Source organism: Petaurus breviceps, unplaced genomic scaffold (genome assembly GCF_028583685.1).
Source record: "Petaurus breviceps papuanus isolate PSGF00001 unplaced genomic scaffold, PetGlider_PUasm1.0 419, whole genome shotgun sequence".
Classification (NCBI taxonomy): domain Eukaryota; kingdom Metazoa; phylum Chordata; class Mammalia; order Diprotodontia; family Petauridae; genus Petaurus; species Petaurus breviceps.
In genome coordinates this window covers 11,476,823-11,492,795 of record NW_027186324.1, presented here as the reverse complement: position 1 = coordinate 11,492,795, position 15,973 = coordinate 11,476,823, and the positions used below count along the sequence as shown (strand labels likewise).

The window sequence follows — 15,973 nt, the reverse complement described above, 5'->3', positions numbered from 1 at the left end:
AGGCTAACACATGGGATGGCAAAATCAGTATTGCAGGAGGCTATGGATGAGCTAGAGCTTTGAGTTGAATCTAGTAAGATAAAATTCAGCTAAGATGAATGACTTGCTCTCGGATACAAAAAAATCACCTCCACAAAAAGGGGAGATGTATGGATGGGCAACACTTATTTTGAAGAGTACCTGATGGTTTTAGGGGAGTGCAGGCTCACTAAGAGTCTGCAGGTGTGCGGCAGCCAAAAAAGCGAACATGCTAGGAGGCTCATAGCTTCTAGCTAGGAAGAGGCTGGGATAATCTCCTTGCATTTGCCTCTATCAGACTTCATTTGGAGTATCGTCAGTGTTCAGCGCCATGATTCGAGGATGTCCGGAAGATGGCAGCCAGAACGGTGAAAGACCTGGACTTCATGGCATGTGAACAGTGGCTGAAGGAACTGGGATTGTGTAACCTGGAGAAAAGCTCCCTAGTGCGCAGTCCTTGCAGGAGATCGAAGGCCTGGGGTTTAAGAGAAGGTTGCTTCTCTCCATACTTTCTCCCATGTTGCATTACTCCTCCTTATACACATTCTGTCATCACCAGCGGGCCATCAGGCTGGCACCACAAGGTGGGAGCTGTCTTGTCTCTGGACCCTCCTGACTTTTCCTCAGGGGACACACGCAGCAGGACAGGACACACACAGACCACACGGATGTCTTCTCACCAGAGGCTGTGTAGATCTGGCGGGTGCAGCAGGAGATAGAAGCTGAGTCGACACAGATAGGTTCTGCCATCAGCAGCCTCCCACCAGGGACAGTTGAAGCCATCAGAGGAAGACCAGTCACTTCTTCTCCTCGGCCATCCCCTAACTCGTCATTACTAAAAGGACTCTGGATGATGTGGAGGTTTCCCAGAAACTCAGACTTGTAAATTGTGCTCTGTTCCAAGCAAGCTAACTCCTTTTGGATGCTGAGTGAGAGCCTGATGTAGAACACTCATGCTCTGGTAAGTCAGTTTTTGGAGGGCTTGACCACGTCTCTTTATGATAACATAGGCCAGATGGAAAGGGCTACTCACCTGGGTGGCCGTGGCCAGCCTTGTGGCAGACTGGTTACAGGAGAGTGGGTAGACGGTATACCTTGTATTAACTGTGCCTGACTTGCCCTCACCACCTAATCATGACATTCCATCTAGAGGGGGAACCACTCATGGCCTGGCTTGTCAACCTCCACAGGCGAGTGAAGAAAATAGTAAGGTCGTCCACTCACCTTCTGTCCTTGGAACAGTGGCATCTCTCCACCCATCTTTTATCTGAACCTTAAGGTAAATTTGCTAGGGCTTCTTGGTTATTCTGAGTCCTGACAGTGGTGGAATCTGGAGGCTCTGCATACTTTGAGGACTTGATGTCTAGAGATAGTAGGTACCATTTTCTTCCTGATTCCATACAACCCTTGTGGAAGTCACAACAATTGATGAGTGCTGACACAGAAGAACAAACTTTTCTGGGTTCGCTTCGCCCAAATATAAAACTCTAAACTTTCTTTCCACATGCAGGGGATTTGGTTGGCTGGTGCAGCATAGTCTGTCCACTGTCTGGGACTTGAGAAATGTTACCCTTCTCTGTGCCTGGTCCTGTCAGACGTCTTGCTTAGTTGCCTTAGCTGTGTGTTAGCTGTTATGTCCCCTTGCAGTCATAGTCCTCAGCTGGATAATCCCGTGCATGTGACAGATGTACATGATTGTTGAATCAAACATCGATGGAGGATAGTTCTGACATGGATAGACTCTCTGATTGCGATCATACTCCTCCCTTTATTAGCCGCCGTGGGGATAGGCACATTTATCCTTCTGAGCTTCCCAGAGCCTGATAGGACAGGCAGAGCCCGAGTTGTGGCTAGGGAGAAAGCCTGTTATGAAAGGGAGGAGAATTAACTCGAAACACATGGATAAAAGATGTAAAAATTCTTGGTAGCTGAATAGAGTTATCCGAAAGAACGAAAACCATTACAGTTTTGAGTCATTGACACTTTATGTAACCAAACTTTTAAAAATTATATTAAGAATTACATTATTTAGAAAGTTTAGCTGTCTGAATAGTGTGAATTTGTTCTACTCATCCACTTAATTTTCACAAAGTGCTTCTGTTTCAGTAGTTGCTATTTTTAGTTTTTATTGTAGTCTCTAATTATTAACTGATAGATCTCATTTTACTTTCTTTAGCATTTACATGTGTATTTTCATGGGTACTTTTTCGTATTCTTCTCTTATCTCCTTTCCCTCTCTTTTAGTATCTTCCTCTTCAGACATCTGGCCCATCATTTACTCCCCATTCACTTTTGGTTCCCTCTCTTAGTCCAGACTTCACTCTTTTAAGTACTGGATCCTCCCCCTCTTCCTGCCCTGAATGATGGCTTATTAAGCTTTTCCCATGCTTACACACAAAAAAGTACTAGATACGAGATTTTATGAGTGCCTGCTGAGTTTAAACTCTAATTTTAATTTTATAGTCAACTTCTATCTTAGTTTTTCTGTTTTTGCAAATTTATACTTATTTTTTCTGCATTTAAAGAAGTTGAGTTGTCCTTTTTAGGTCTTCTCTTTGCTGATTTCTTTAGTCTTTGCCTTTGACTGGAAAGAATTTCTTACCAAAGTATAAGCAAAGAGGGTGAAATGGGAATTATGAGACATATATACAAAATAAAAAGTTTCCTTGATCACTGCCTTTACACATCTTTGTAAGAGAAAAAAAATTTTAAAAAATGGACAATATTTGCCCAGTGCATATTCTTGCTAATAAGAACTAACTCTGGTGTAATTTTTAGTTAGTAATCACAAGCAGTTGTTTCTGAAATACGATTACTTTAAAATGAAATTTTTAATATAAGAAAAATTCAGCATTTAGGCAGATTATCATCTTTTTCTCCTATGAATTTTCATACTATTTAGTAATTCAATTTTGAGAATTCTGTTCATTTTGTAAACCTTGAGATGCAATATAATTTTGGGCTGCTATTGTTATTTACTTTCATTTTTTTTTCAACATCAAAGGGAGAAGTTAAATATAGTTTTTTTACATAGAATGTGAGTGAGGGAATATTACAATGCATATAAATTGTGTGTTTGAGTATATACCATTTTGAATTATTTCAGGGCTTCATAGTAATAATAGCCTTTTACTGGACTAATGGAAATGTTTATAAAGTTGGGTTTCTCAACACACTTGTGACATGCTGGAATCATTTTTTGTTTCATACAGATATTCCAGGTGAGTTAGACTAATCACTGTTACTGTTAGGTTGTAATATATATTGTAGCATTAGGTATAATTAAAAAAAATTGGTAAATAATGCTCTATTGAAATTATATAATCAGGGGGCATCTAGGTGGTGCAGGGGATAGAGCATTGGCCCTGAAGTCAGGAGGAACTGAGTTCAAATTTGGCCTCATTTACTAGCTGTGTGATTCTGGGCAAGGTGCTTAACCCATATTGCCCCTCCCTTCCCCGTTATATGGTCAGGAAGGCAACCTACTCTGAATTGTTCTTTTCATGTAGCTTAGAAAAGAAAAGCTTTCACGTGTTTTGTAGTAAATTGGAGTATTTGAGTTTAATGGTCAGATTAGTTTTAGCCTATCACTTCCTTTTTCTTGCCTCTCTGCACTGATGATACTTTTGACATTATTCTTGCTATTTTTTTTCCCATTTTTATGTAATACTTGGACTTATATTGAATTTGTTCTTCCACCACCTGCAAAGCACAGAGTTGGAATCTTTTTGGTCTTATCTGCAGATGATTAAGATGATTAATCTCATCAATAATTTCTGTGACCTTCACAATGTAGAGCATTCTTCTGGCTCTGCTTATTTTCCTTTGCGTGAGTTCACCTAAATTTTTCCAGGTTTTTCTGAAAGTGTCCTGCTTGTCATTTAGATTTTTAAAAAAAATATTTTATTCTGAACTTAAGAAATAAAACAAGCGTTTCCATACCATAGTAGAATAGAAAGAAAGATGATCATAGGTGAAACTGCAAACCTATCATGTACAACTTGCTGTTCCTTTGACATGTATAGTAAAGTTATCATGTCGCCTGTTTTCGCTTTTCTCCTCCCCCCACCTCCCTGCCCTACAGATGGCTCCCGTTAGATGCTAATACGTCTCTGTAAAACCATGCTACGCATACTTCTGTTGATCAGTTCTTTTCTCTGCATGTGTAGAGCACCTTACTTCATATGTCCTTTATGGTTAATGGAGGTATTTATAATCCTCAAGGTGACTTGTCACTCATTGCTGTTACTGTGTATGACGCTCTCTTGGTTCTGCTCATTGTGCTAGTCATGATATCGTGCAAGTTTGACCATGTCTTCTCCAGAATGGTCAGACCAGCTCACAACTCCACCAGCAGGTCAAGTGTGTCCCAATTTTTCCACATCCCCTCTGGCATTTGAGCCTATTCTCTCATGTTTAATGTCATGCCAGTCTGGTAGGTGTGAGGTGGCATCTCAGGGTTTTTAAAATTTGAATTTCTTTTTTTTTTTAACTTTTAAAAATTATCTAAATTTTGGGCGGCTAGGTGGTGCAGTGAATGGAGCACTGGCCCTGGAGTCAGGAGGACCTGAGTTCAAATGTGGCCTCAGACACTTAACACTTAGTAGCCATAGCCGTGTGACCTTGGGCAAGTCACTTAACCCCAATTGCCCTGTCTTTTCCCCTCCAAAAAGCAAAAAAATACCCCAACACCCCCTCCCAAATTATTTAACTGTTTTTTTTTCCCCCAGAATTTTATTTTGGACTAAAATGCCAGAGCACAAATAGAAAATAGAGAAAAGAAATAAAAACATATCATAAACTTAAATATTGGAACTTAAATACAAAGTTATTAGAAAGAAAAAAAAAGCATGTTGTGTGTAGTTGCAGAACATAAGAGGATTCAAAATATTTAAGAATAGATTTTCATTTCAAGAAAGCCTATATAACAATATTCATGTTGAGAATAGTCCATCTTTTCTGTGCTTCCTTGTGAGTTTTCTTTTGTTCTCTGCTGTGCACTCTTTTACTTCGTCTTTTTTTCCCCTTTCCTCAACTTCGCCGCAGAAGACTACAATAAAGTTTACATATGTTTCTCTATAGCTATAGATACACATACATATATAGACATATACTTCCCCAAACCTATTCTACTCCTGATCGTTGTTTTTTATGTATGGTTATAACTACCTTGCCATCCTGTAACTTGCCTAGCCCCACCAAGGATCCCTCCCCTATCCTTCCACTCCCATAAATCTAAACACTCTTCTATACCTGTATTTTACCTATTCCCTCACCCCCCCCCAAAGATACCTCCCTTGTCCTCTCCCCCCTCCCTATGCCCATACCATTTTATTTCTTCTTAATTTAGAAGACTTTTATACTCTTCTAAATATATATGTATTGTTCCTTCTTAAACTCATTCCCCATGAAAGTAGGTTACCAGAACTACCAGCCTTCCTCCCTCATCTAAGTCCTCTATATCAATTCTTCCTTTTTCACCTCAAATAATTGCTCTTTTAAGATGTTCCTAAATGGTTTTACTTTTAAAATTCATATCATTCTCATTTACCCCAATCTTTCTCATAAATTACCCAATTATTGATAAGAATTTTAGACATCCATTTTACATATATAAAAAATAAACAGTCTGTCTTTATGGATCCCTTATAATCAGTCTTGATTATGTGCCTAATATTTCTCTTGGTTCTTATATGTTGAGTCTTCTGTTAAGTTCAGGATTTTCTTTTTTAACAGTCTTGAAAGTCTGAGAGTTTATTAAATGTCCATTTTTTTTTCATTCAGGATATTTAACTTTGCAGGGTATGATATTTTTGACTGGAGCCCTAATTCCTTTTCTCTTCTATATGTTGTGTTCCAAAACCTGTGATCCTTTTTAATGTCTCTGCTGCTAGGTCTTGTGTAATTCTAATTGTGGCACCATCACATTTAGATTGTATTAATCTTGATGCTTTTAATATTTTTTCCTTGAGCTGGGTGTTTCAGAATTTGACTATGATATTCCTATGAGTTTTCCTCAATAAGATCTCTTTTAAGTGGTGATCAATGGATTTTTTTTTTCTATTTACTTTCTCCCCTCGTTCTAGAACTTCAGAACAATTTTCTTTGATTATTTCTTGTATTGTTGTGTCAAGATTTATTTTTTTAAATCGTATCTTTCAGTTAGTCCAGTATATTTTCTCTTCTTGATCTATTCTCCAAATCTGTTGCTTTTCTTGCAAGATGTTTCTTTTTCTCTTTTATTTTTTCCTATTCTTATTTTGTTTAATCATTTCTTTTATTTTCCTTTTTGGAGGGCAATTGGGATTAAGTGACTTGCCCAAGGTCACACGGCTAGTTTGTGTGTGTATGTGTGTGTTAAGTGTGTGAGACCAGATTTGAACTCAGTTCCTCCTGACTCCAGGGCTCTATTCACTGCACCATCTAGCCACCCGCCCTGTTTAATCATTTCTTGATCTCTTATAATTTCAAGGACTTCACTCTTTCCAATTCTAATTTTCAAGGTGTCCTTTTCTTCTTTCACAATCTGGATCTCCTTTTCTAATTGGTTAACTTTCCTTCATACCCTTCTTGTTTCTCTAGGATTATTCTCATTTTCTTTTTTAGTTTTCCCTCTATCTCTGTCATTTGATTTTTGACGTCTTTTTTTAAAGATCTTCCATGAATTGTTTTTGGGCAGATGTCCATTGACAGCACTCTTTGGCCTTTTCTTTACTTGAATAGCCTCCTCTGAAGATGAATCCTGGTCCTCTCTATTCTCCAGATATTTTTCTATGGTTGAATTCTTTCTCCTTTGCCTGTGCATTTTTTGTGGTGATAGCTTGATTATTTCTAATTCCCTCTAACCCTGGGGGGGAAATGGTGCCTATTGGCCTAGATCTTCAGTTCTTCCCTCTAGCCTGAAACCAAAGCCTCCTGGAAGTGCCTGCAGCCAGGGGCTTTCTGCATTCTGGGGGGTTGTGCTGGTTCCTTCTTGCCCCCCACCACTCTTCACAGCACAGCTGGGTCTGGTGTTACTAGTCAGCAGAGGTTCCCTCGATCTCCCCAGGCTCAGATGCCCAAGTTCCCTCATTGTCCCAGGAATAAAAGTTGTGCTGGCTGGGGCGGAGGCAGCCTCTCAAGCCAGCTAACCCCAGGGCTTGCCACTGGTTGTTTTGGAGGCTTGCAGCTTGCCGTTGAAAGGGAACCTAGCCTGGACTGGGAGTAAACCTCTTCTGATCTTCTCAGATTGTCCCAAAAGGATTCCTCTATGCCCCAGTTCTTATCTCTCTTCACCCACACTTTGTTCTCCCTAAGGTGCTATTTTAACTCTTTTGTGGGAGAAAATCTCAAGAATCTGGAATTTTCTGACCTACTCTGCCATCTTTCCACAATCTTTCTTCTTAACTTTATTACTGTTACACCATTTATACAATTGCACATATTTCATTCAGTGCATCCATTGCACATTTTTTTCTGGTATTTTTTGTGCATTTTTTTCATTTTCCAGTGAGTGGTGTGTTGGTGTCTGTGACACAGAATGGAAGAGAAACTGGAATTGCAATGAATGCCGTTTTTTTTTTAATTTCCACTGACCAAAAGACAGTGGACATGCCAGTAGCTGCGGTGGCATCTTTTAGGGCAGTAGCTGCAGTGGCATTGCTCCAACAGACTCCCCTCACCCAGCCATGGACATGGATTAATTTGTCATGAGAAATCTAGAGAGACTAAGTAGAATGAGAATGTTTGTTACTCCCAAAAATATCTGGAGAGAAAGAGGGGAGGATTGGCTTCGAGAAAATGTGGACTGCTAAGTGGATACTGTCTGAAAGTTGTCATTCATCCACAGCATTAAAAAAAATGTCAAAATAAGAAAGGCTGTAGATACAAAGACCCCCACAGAAATACTGCTTTCATAAAGATCTGATTGCCTTGGCACAGGCCCTATGCGCAGAATCAAAGTTAGCACTCTCAAACCTTATCACAGGAGAAAAGAGATTTGGAGACATGGGTGGAGTGCATCTGACAACCGTTGAGGTACCAAAGATGTATTGTGCTTTCAGACATTCATCTTTAAAATCCAGGACTTATTCGTAAAGTTGATGGAAGATATTTTAGATATATTCCCACAAAAAAAAACCTATTTGGATTCTCTCTCCCTCCGTCTCTTGATAGGATATTCTTTTTTGGGGGAGATAGATATGGTTCTTTCAGATTTGAAACAAGTTAGTATAGCTGGGGGGAAAAGATAGAGACACAGGTTGTTTTTAAGTGATTATTGTTACTATCGTTATTAACTTTTTTTCAATAGACTGCCCCTATTGCTGTTTTACTGCTATGGTTTGATCCACATTCGTGGTGGGAGCCTCAGAAGGTTTAGCCTCTTCTGCTGGGGCTGCAGGTTCCTGGACCGTAGGTGCAGAGCTAGGGACTTGCGCTCCTGTTGGGCTCTCCTTGGAAGAAGACACGGCTTCGCTGCTGCCAGGTTTGGAGTCTGAAGCTGGTGGTGGGAGCCTCAGTCTTTCTGGCTTCCCCTGCCTCTTTACCCTTGTCCTCTGCTTTCCTAGTTGCTATTGCTTCTGAAGACTGGGAAACCTTTGCCTTAGTGCTAGGCCCCGAAATCCTGCCTGCTTCAGCTCAGTATCCTTCTGTGGCTCCACCTCTCCATCGGGGACAGCCTTTGGTTTCTCAGGCTCTGATGTCCGAGCCTCTTCTTTGCCAGCCCCTGCATTCTTCTCTGCTTTATTATCTGAAGTCTTGTTAGCAGTGGCCTGGGAATCTTTATCAGTCTTCTCTTTGGCTCTGCCACTGTCTGTGGTCTCGTCATTCTCCTTGGGAGTTTCATCTTTCTCTGCATCAGCTCCTTCAGTCTTCTTGGATTTATCATTGACTTCTCATCGTTTGTATGGTACATCTTCTCTCTGCTGAGCTTGTCTCCCATCTTTGGAGTTCTGGATTTGTTCCCTTTTCCGCCCCCTTTTGGTGTGTGTGCTGTGCGCCCTGGGGAGCCTAGGGTCTCCTTGGATGGGGCTGGGTGGCTCGATGTCTCTCCCTGGCTTCGGAGCGGAGACTGGAGTGAAGGGAGCCTGATGCCCCTGCAGCTGCTGCCCCAATTTGCATTTCTTTAATGAGTGATGTAGAGCATTTGTTCATGTGACTATTGATGTAGAGTGTAAAGGAGCGAGGCAGAAGATCCCGGAGAGTAAGTTTGGAAGTGGATTTTATTACTGCAGGACTGCCGGGGTCACATCCCCAGATCAGACAGTGCGTTGGCATGGACAATGTGCCGGTTTTTAAAGAGATTACAATAGTCAGGTTACGTAAGCTGAAACTCCAATCAGTGATTGGTCAGTGTATATTTGAATTTTCCCACACCCATGAAGTTTTTCCCTAGGCTGAGGGACAGGGAACCTACAATGGGTGGAGATGGGGAATATTTGGTGGGTGGGTAGGGTGGGCAGGGGACAGGGAAGAATGGAGCAGGGATTTTATCCTAGGCTGAAATTCCTGTTCATGGATCAGTTAAGGGATGGGAGGGTGGAGTTGTGCTCAACATATATATATACACACACACAGACATATATACATATATGTATATATCCAATTACATGTAAAAATAATGTTTGACATTTATTTTTGAAAAATTTCGAGGTCCAAAGCATCTCTGCCTGTCTTGTACCTATCCCTTCCTTGAGAAAACTAACTACTTGATACAGATTGTACATATTCAGTCATGCAAAACACATTTCCATAGTAGACATGTTATGAAGAAAACACACAAAACATCAAGAAAAATAAAGTGAGGAAAGTATGCTTTGTTCTGGATTCAGACTCCTTCAGCTTTTTCTCTGGAGGTGGATAGCATTTTTCATCCTAAGTCCTTCAGAATTATCTTGGAATGAATAGCTAAGTCATTCATGCTGATCATCGTGTAGTACTGTTGTTACTGTGTTCAAGGTTCTCCTGGGTCTGTGTACTTCAGGTCATAAAAGTCTTTGCAGGTTTTTTGGAAACCTTCCTACTTGTCATTTCTTTTTTTAAAATATTTTTTCCAATTACATGTAAAATATTTTAAATAATTCATTAAAAAACCTGAACTCCACATTTCCTCCCTCCCTTCTTCAGAAGGCAAGCAGTTTGACATAGATTATACATGTGCAGTAATGGAAAACATATTTCCATTTCAATTATGTTGTGAAAGAAAACAGACACCCCTGCCCCCCAATAAATCCCTGGAAAAAAGTTTTTAAAAAATGTGCTTTGATCTGCGTTCAGAATCCATCATTTCTTTCTCTGGAGGTGGATAGCATTTTTCATCTTTGGTCCTTTGGAATTGTCTTGGATTATTGTATTGCTTAGAATAATTAAGTCGTTCACAGGTGATCATTGCACCGTGTTGCTGTTTCTGTGCACAGCATTCTCTCGTTTCTCCTCACTTCATTTTGCATCAGTTCCTATAAGCCTTTCAAGTTTTTTTTTGAAACCATCCTGTTCATCATTTCTTGTACCACAATAGTAATCCATCACAATAATACATACCACAGCTGGTCCACTTATTCCCCAGTTGATGGACATATGCCCAATTTCCAATTCTTTGTCACTACAAAAAGGGCTATAAATAATTTTGCACAAATAGGTCTTAAAAAAAAACCCCTCTTTGGCATACAGATCTAGTTAGTGGTATTATTGCTGGGTCTGTGCACAGTATGCTTTTCGGACATAATTCCAGATTGTTCTCCAGAATGACTGGATCAGTTTTACAACTCCACAGTGTATTAGTGGCAATATTTGTCATTTCCCCTTTCTGTCATATTAGCCAGTCTGATAGGTGTGAGGTGTATCTCAGAGTTGTTTTAATTTACATTTCTTTAATCAGTAGTGATTTAGAGCATTTTTTCAAATTACTTATAAATAGCTTTGATTGCTTCTATAAACTGCCTGTTCATTTCCTTTGACCATTCATCAAATGGGGAATGCCTTGTTTTCTTATAGATTTAACTCAGATTATTTATTTAAGAAATGATATTTTTATCAAAGAAACTTGCTGTATAAATTTTTCCTCAGGTTTTCTGCTTTCCTTCTAGTCTCAACTGAATTAAATTTTTTTGTGCGAGAACTTTTTATAATTTAATGTAATCAAAATTATTCATTTTACTGCCTGTAATTCCCTCTATCTCTTGTTTGGGCTTAAACTCTTCCCTTATCAATAGATCTGACAGGTGCATTTTTCCATGCTCCCTTACTTTACTTATACCACCCCTCATGTCTAAATCATGTACTCATTTTGACCTTGTCTCACTATACAGTGTGAGACTTTGGTCTATACCTACCCCGTGTTTCCCCGATAATCAGACACTGTCTTATTAATTTTTTTGGAAAGAAAAACACCAGAGGGCTTATTTTCAGGGGAGGGCTTATGTTGTCCTGCCTCAGCTCTCCTCCGCGGCACTGCTCTCAATGGCGCCAGCAAGCAAATCACTAGGAAAGAACAGGATGATGCGCTCACTGCTGCAGCTCTGATTGGATGCAGCTCGGAGCGCGGCGTGCGTTTCACGGCGGGGGGGAGGACAGTGCATACAGAGGGTACCGTAATGTAGCGTGTAGCGCAGGGGATCACCTTCACTACAGTAGCAATCTCAATAGGGCTTATTTTTGGGGGAGGGCTTATTTTAGAGGAATCTTACACAGTAAGGGGAGGGCTTATTTTCGGGATAGGTCTTATTATCGGGGAAACACGGTAGTTTCTGCCAAACTGCTTTCCGGTTTTCCAGCAGTTTTTGATCACATAGTGATTTCTTGTTCCAAAATCTTAGACCTTTGGGTTTTTCAAACACTAGATTACTGTGGTCATTTACTACTGTGTATTGTGTGCCAAATACATTCCACTGATCTGCCACTGTATTTTCTAGCCAGTACCAAATTATTTTGATGTTTGCCATTTTATAATACAATTTGGGATCTGATAACTGCTAAGTTCTTTCACTTTTTTTTCATTGATTCCCTTGATATTCTTGATGTTTTGTTCCTATAAATGAGTTTTATTATTTTTTCTAACTCTCTATAAAAACTTTTTTGGGTAATTTGGTCTGTCATTGAATAAGTAAATCAATTTAGGTAGAATTGTTGTTTTTATTACTTTGGTTCAGCCTACACATGAGAAATGAACATTTCTCTGATTGTTTAGATTTGACTTTATTTCTGTGAAAAATATTTTTAGTTGTATTCGTATAGTTATTTGGTTTGTCTTGGCAGGTAGACTCCCAAGGTTTTTATATTGTCTGCAGTTATTTTAAGTGGAATTTCTCTATCTCTTCCTACTGGGTTTTGTTGGTAGTATATTGAAATGCTGATCATATATGCGGGTTTTGTTTTTTGCTTTTTGGAGGGGGAAAGGCAGAGCAATTGGGTCTAAGTGACTTGCCCAAGGTCACACAACCAGTAGGTGTTAAGTGTCTGAGACTGAATTTGAACTCAAGCCCTCCTTGACTCCAGGGCCAGTGCTCTATTCAGTGTACCACCTAGCAGCCCCTATATGTGTATTTTTTTTCCTTCAACATCCTGCAGCTTTAAGTTGTTAATTATTTCAACGAGATTTTTAGTTGATTCTCTAGGTTTCTCTAAATATATATGGTCTTCAGAGTGATAGTTTTGTTTTCTCATTGCTTATTTTTATTCCTTCAGTTTCTTTTTCTTGTCTTACTGCTATAGCTAGCATTTCTAGTACAGTATTGGAATAATTTTGGTGATAATGAGCATCCTTGCTTCAACCTTGATCTTATTGTAAAGACTTCTAGCATATTCTCATTACAGATAATTATTGCTGATGGTTTTAGATAGATACTACTTATTTTAAGGAAAGCTCTGTTTATTTATTTATTTTTAAAACAATCAGGGTTAAGTAACTTGTTCAGGGTTACAAGGCCAATTATTTTTGTGTGGGTGTTAAGTATCTGAGCCTAGAACCAATCCCAAGTCTCCCGACTCTGAGGCCGGAGCTCTTACTCACTGCGCCACCTGGCTGCCTCGGAAAGCTCTGTTTATTACTGTGCTCTATAGTATTTTATTAGGAATGGGCATTGTATTTTATCAAAAGCCTTTTCTGTATCTGTTGAGATAATCATGATTTTTGTTGTTTTTGTCATTCATATAGTCAGTTATGCTGATAATTTTCCTAATATTGAACCAGTCTTATGTTCTTGGTATAAGTCCTACCTGGTCATGATGTTTGTGATATGTATCTGTGCCATATTGCTATAATGTCCTTATTAGTATTTTATTTAAAAATTTTACATCAGTATACTTTAAGGAAATTGGTCTATAGTTTTCCTTTTCCATTTTTGCTCTTCGTGGTTTAGAAATCAGCACTGTATTTGTGGTCATAAATGAATTTGGTAGGACCCCTTCTTTGCCTGTTTTCCCAAGTAGTTTATATAGTATTGGTATTAACTGTTCTTTAAATGTTTGGTAGATGTGAATCTATCTTGTCCTGGGAATTTTTTTTACTTATGGAGCTCATTCTGACTTGTTGAATTTCTTTTTCTAAGATAGGGTTATTTAAGTATTCTGTTTATTCTTCTGCTAATCTGGTAATTTATATTTTGTGAATATTCTTCCATAGGCAGGTAGGTAGCACAGTGGATAGAGTACAGGGTTGGGAGCCAGGACCTTAGTTCAGATTTGACTTTGGACACTTAGAAGCTATATGACTCTGTGGATATGAGAGACCCTCTTTGCCTCTGTTTCCTCGTTGTAAAATGAGCTAGACAAGGAAATGGCAAACCACTCCACTATCTTCACAAAGAAAACCCAAAGAGGGGTCATGAAGAGTTGGACATGACTGAAAAACGACTGACTATTCAATGCACTTAGGTTCCATTTTTGATATTGGTAATTTGATTTTCTTTCTTTAAGATCAAATTAACCAGTAACTTACCTGTTTTATTTTTCCATAGAGTCAGCTTCTAGTTTATTTATTAGTTCAGTGATTTTCTTTCTGTTTTGTTCATCTCTCCTTTGGTGTTCAGGATCCCCATTTTTGTATTTTATCATGAATTTTTAATTTGTTCTTTTTCTATTTTTTTTATTTGCATACCAAGTCACTAATCTGCTCTTTGTCACTTTTATTGATATACACATTTAAGGAAATACATTTTCCCCTAAGTATTGCTTTGGCCGTACCCTATAAATTTTGGAGTGTTGTCTTAATTATCATTCTCTTTAATGAAATTATTGATTGTTTCTATGATTTGTTCTTTGACCCACTTATTCTTTAGTATTACTTTATTTAGTTTCCGATTAACTTTTTTTTTTTGGCAAGTTAATCAGGGTTAAATGACTTGCCCAGAGTCACACAGCTAGTAAATGTCAAGTGTCCGAGACTGGATTTGAACTTGCGTCCTCCTGACTCTAGGCTGATTCTATTCACTGCACTACCTGGCTGCCCCCACTACCTGCAATTAATTTATAATCTGTGCTTCTACAATCTTTTCTTAAGTGTAATTTTGATTGTGCTGTGATCTTAAAAGGGTGTATTTAATACTTTTGCTTTTCTGTATTTCATTATGACTTTTTTATAACCTAATGCATAATCAGTTTTGGTGAAAGTGAAAGTATAGCTGAGGAAAAGGTATACTCCTTTCTATTTGTATTCAGTTTTCTCCAGAGGTCTTTCATAATTTTTCTAATATTCTATTATTGTTGGATTTATTTAGCTCTAAGAGGGAAAAGTTGTATGTTTACTATTGCCTCTTTTAATTACTTTTAAAGTAATTAAAATTAAATTATATTTTAAAATTAAAAGTAAAAACTTTTCCTTTAGGAATTTGGATGCTGTGCCATTAATTCATTGTCTGTGGTTCCTTTTATTTATTTATTTTTTATTAATTTTTTCAAATGCTTTATTACCTTCTGTTTTACATCATTCATTTCCACCAGATTTTGAGTTACAAATTTTCTCCCAGTTTTTCCCCTACGTACCACCCCAAAACAGCAGTCCCACAGGATATCCCCTCCTCCAATCTGCTCTCTCCCATATTTTCTCCCATACCCCTTTTGACTTTTCCAGTGCCTGTATATCTTATTACATGTAATACCCAATATATCCTGGATATCCAATTACATGTAAAATAGTATTAATGATACTATATACATAATTTAAACATTTGATTTTAAAATTTTGAATTCCAGATTCATTCCCTTCCTCCCTTGTCACCCACCCTTACTGGGAAGATAAGCAGTTCAGTATAGGTTGTACATGTGTGGCTAATACAAAACAGTAACATAGTAGATACATTGTAAAAGACTGACTATATTTCCCTCCCTCCTATCCAACCTCCCACTTGTTCTATTCTCTGCTTTGATCCCGTCCCTTTTCATAAGTGGTTGCTTCCAACTTCCCTCCCCCGCAGCCTTCCCTCCTTTCCATCATCCCCCCTCTCATCCCCTTCCACTCCTACTCTCCCGGAGGGTGAGATACTCTATTTAGTGTGTATTTCATTCCCTCCCCAAGCCAGATTCAATGGGAATGAGGTTGACCCATTCCCTTTTGCCTTCCTATTCTTCCCCTCCATTGTAACCATTTCCCCTTGCCTCTTCTGTATGAGATAGTTGACCCCATTCTGTTTCTCCCCATCTCCTCTCATTATATTCCTCTCTCACCTCTTAATTTCACCTTTTAAGTATCATCCCTTCCTGTTAAATTGGTCCTGTGCCCTCTATCTATGTATACCTGTACACATATATACACACATTCACATATGTATTCATATGGCCATATACCCTCTGATATAGACATATATATATATATATATATACACACACATATATATATATATATATATTTCTATTCCCTTCAACTATTTACATACTGAGAAAAGTTTAATAACTTACAATTATTGTTTTTCCATGTAGGAATGTTAATAGTTCAACTTTGATAAGTTCCTTATGATTTCTTTTCCCTGTTTACCTTCTCATGTTT

General features: G+C 38.6%; 1 protein-coding gene and 1 pseudogene across 4 annotated transcripts in view; one reads left to right on the top strand and one right to left on the bottom strand.

Annotated features, from left to right (window-relative positions):
• Positions 1–15,973, top strand: part of SCML2 (Scm polycomb group protein like 2) — a 218,216-nt gene that overhangs the window by 53,811 nt on the left and 148,432 nt on the right. The window lies entirely within an intron of this gene.
• On the bottom strand, positions 8,316–8,962 carry LOC138171148 (brain acid soluble protein 1 homolog; annotated as a pseudogene).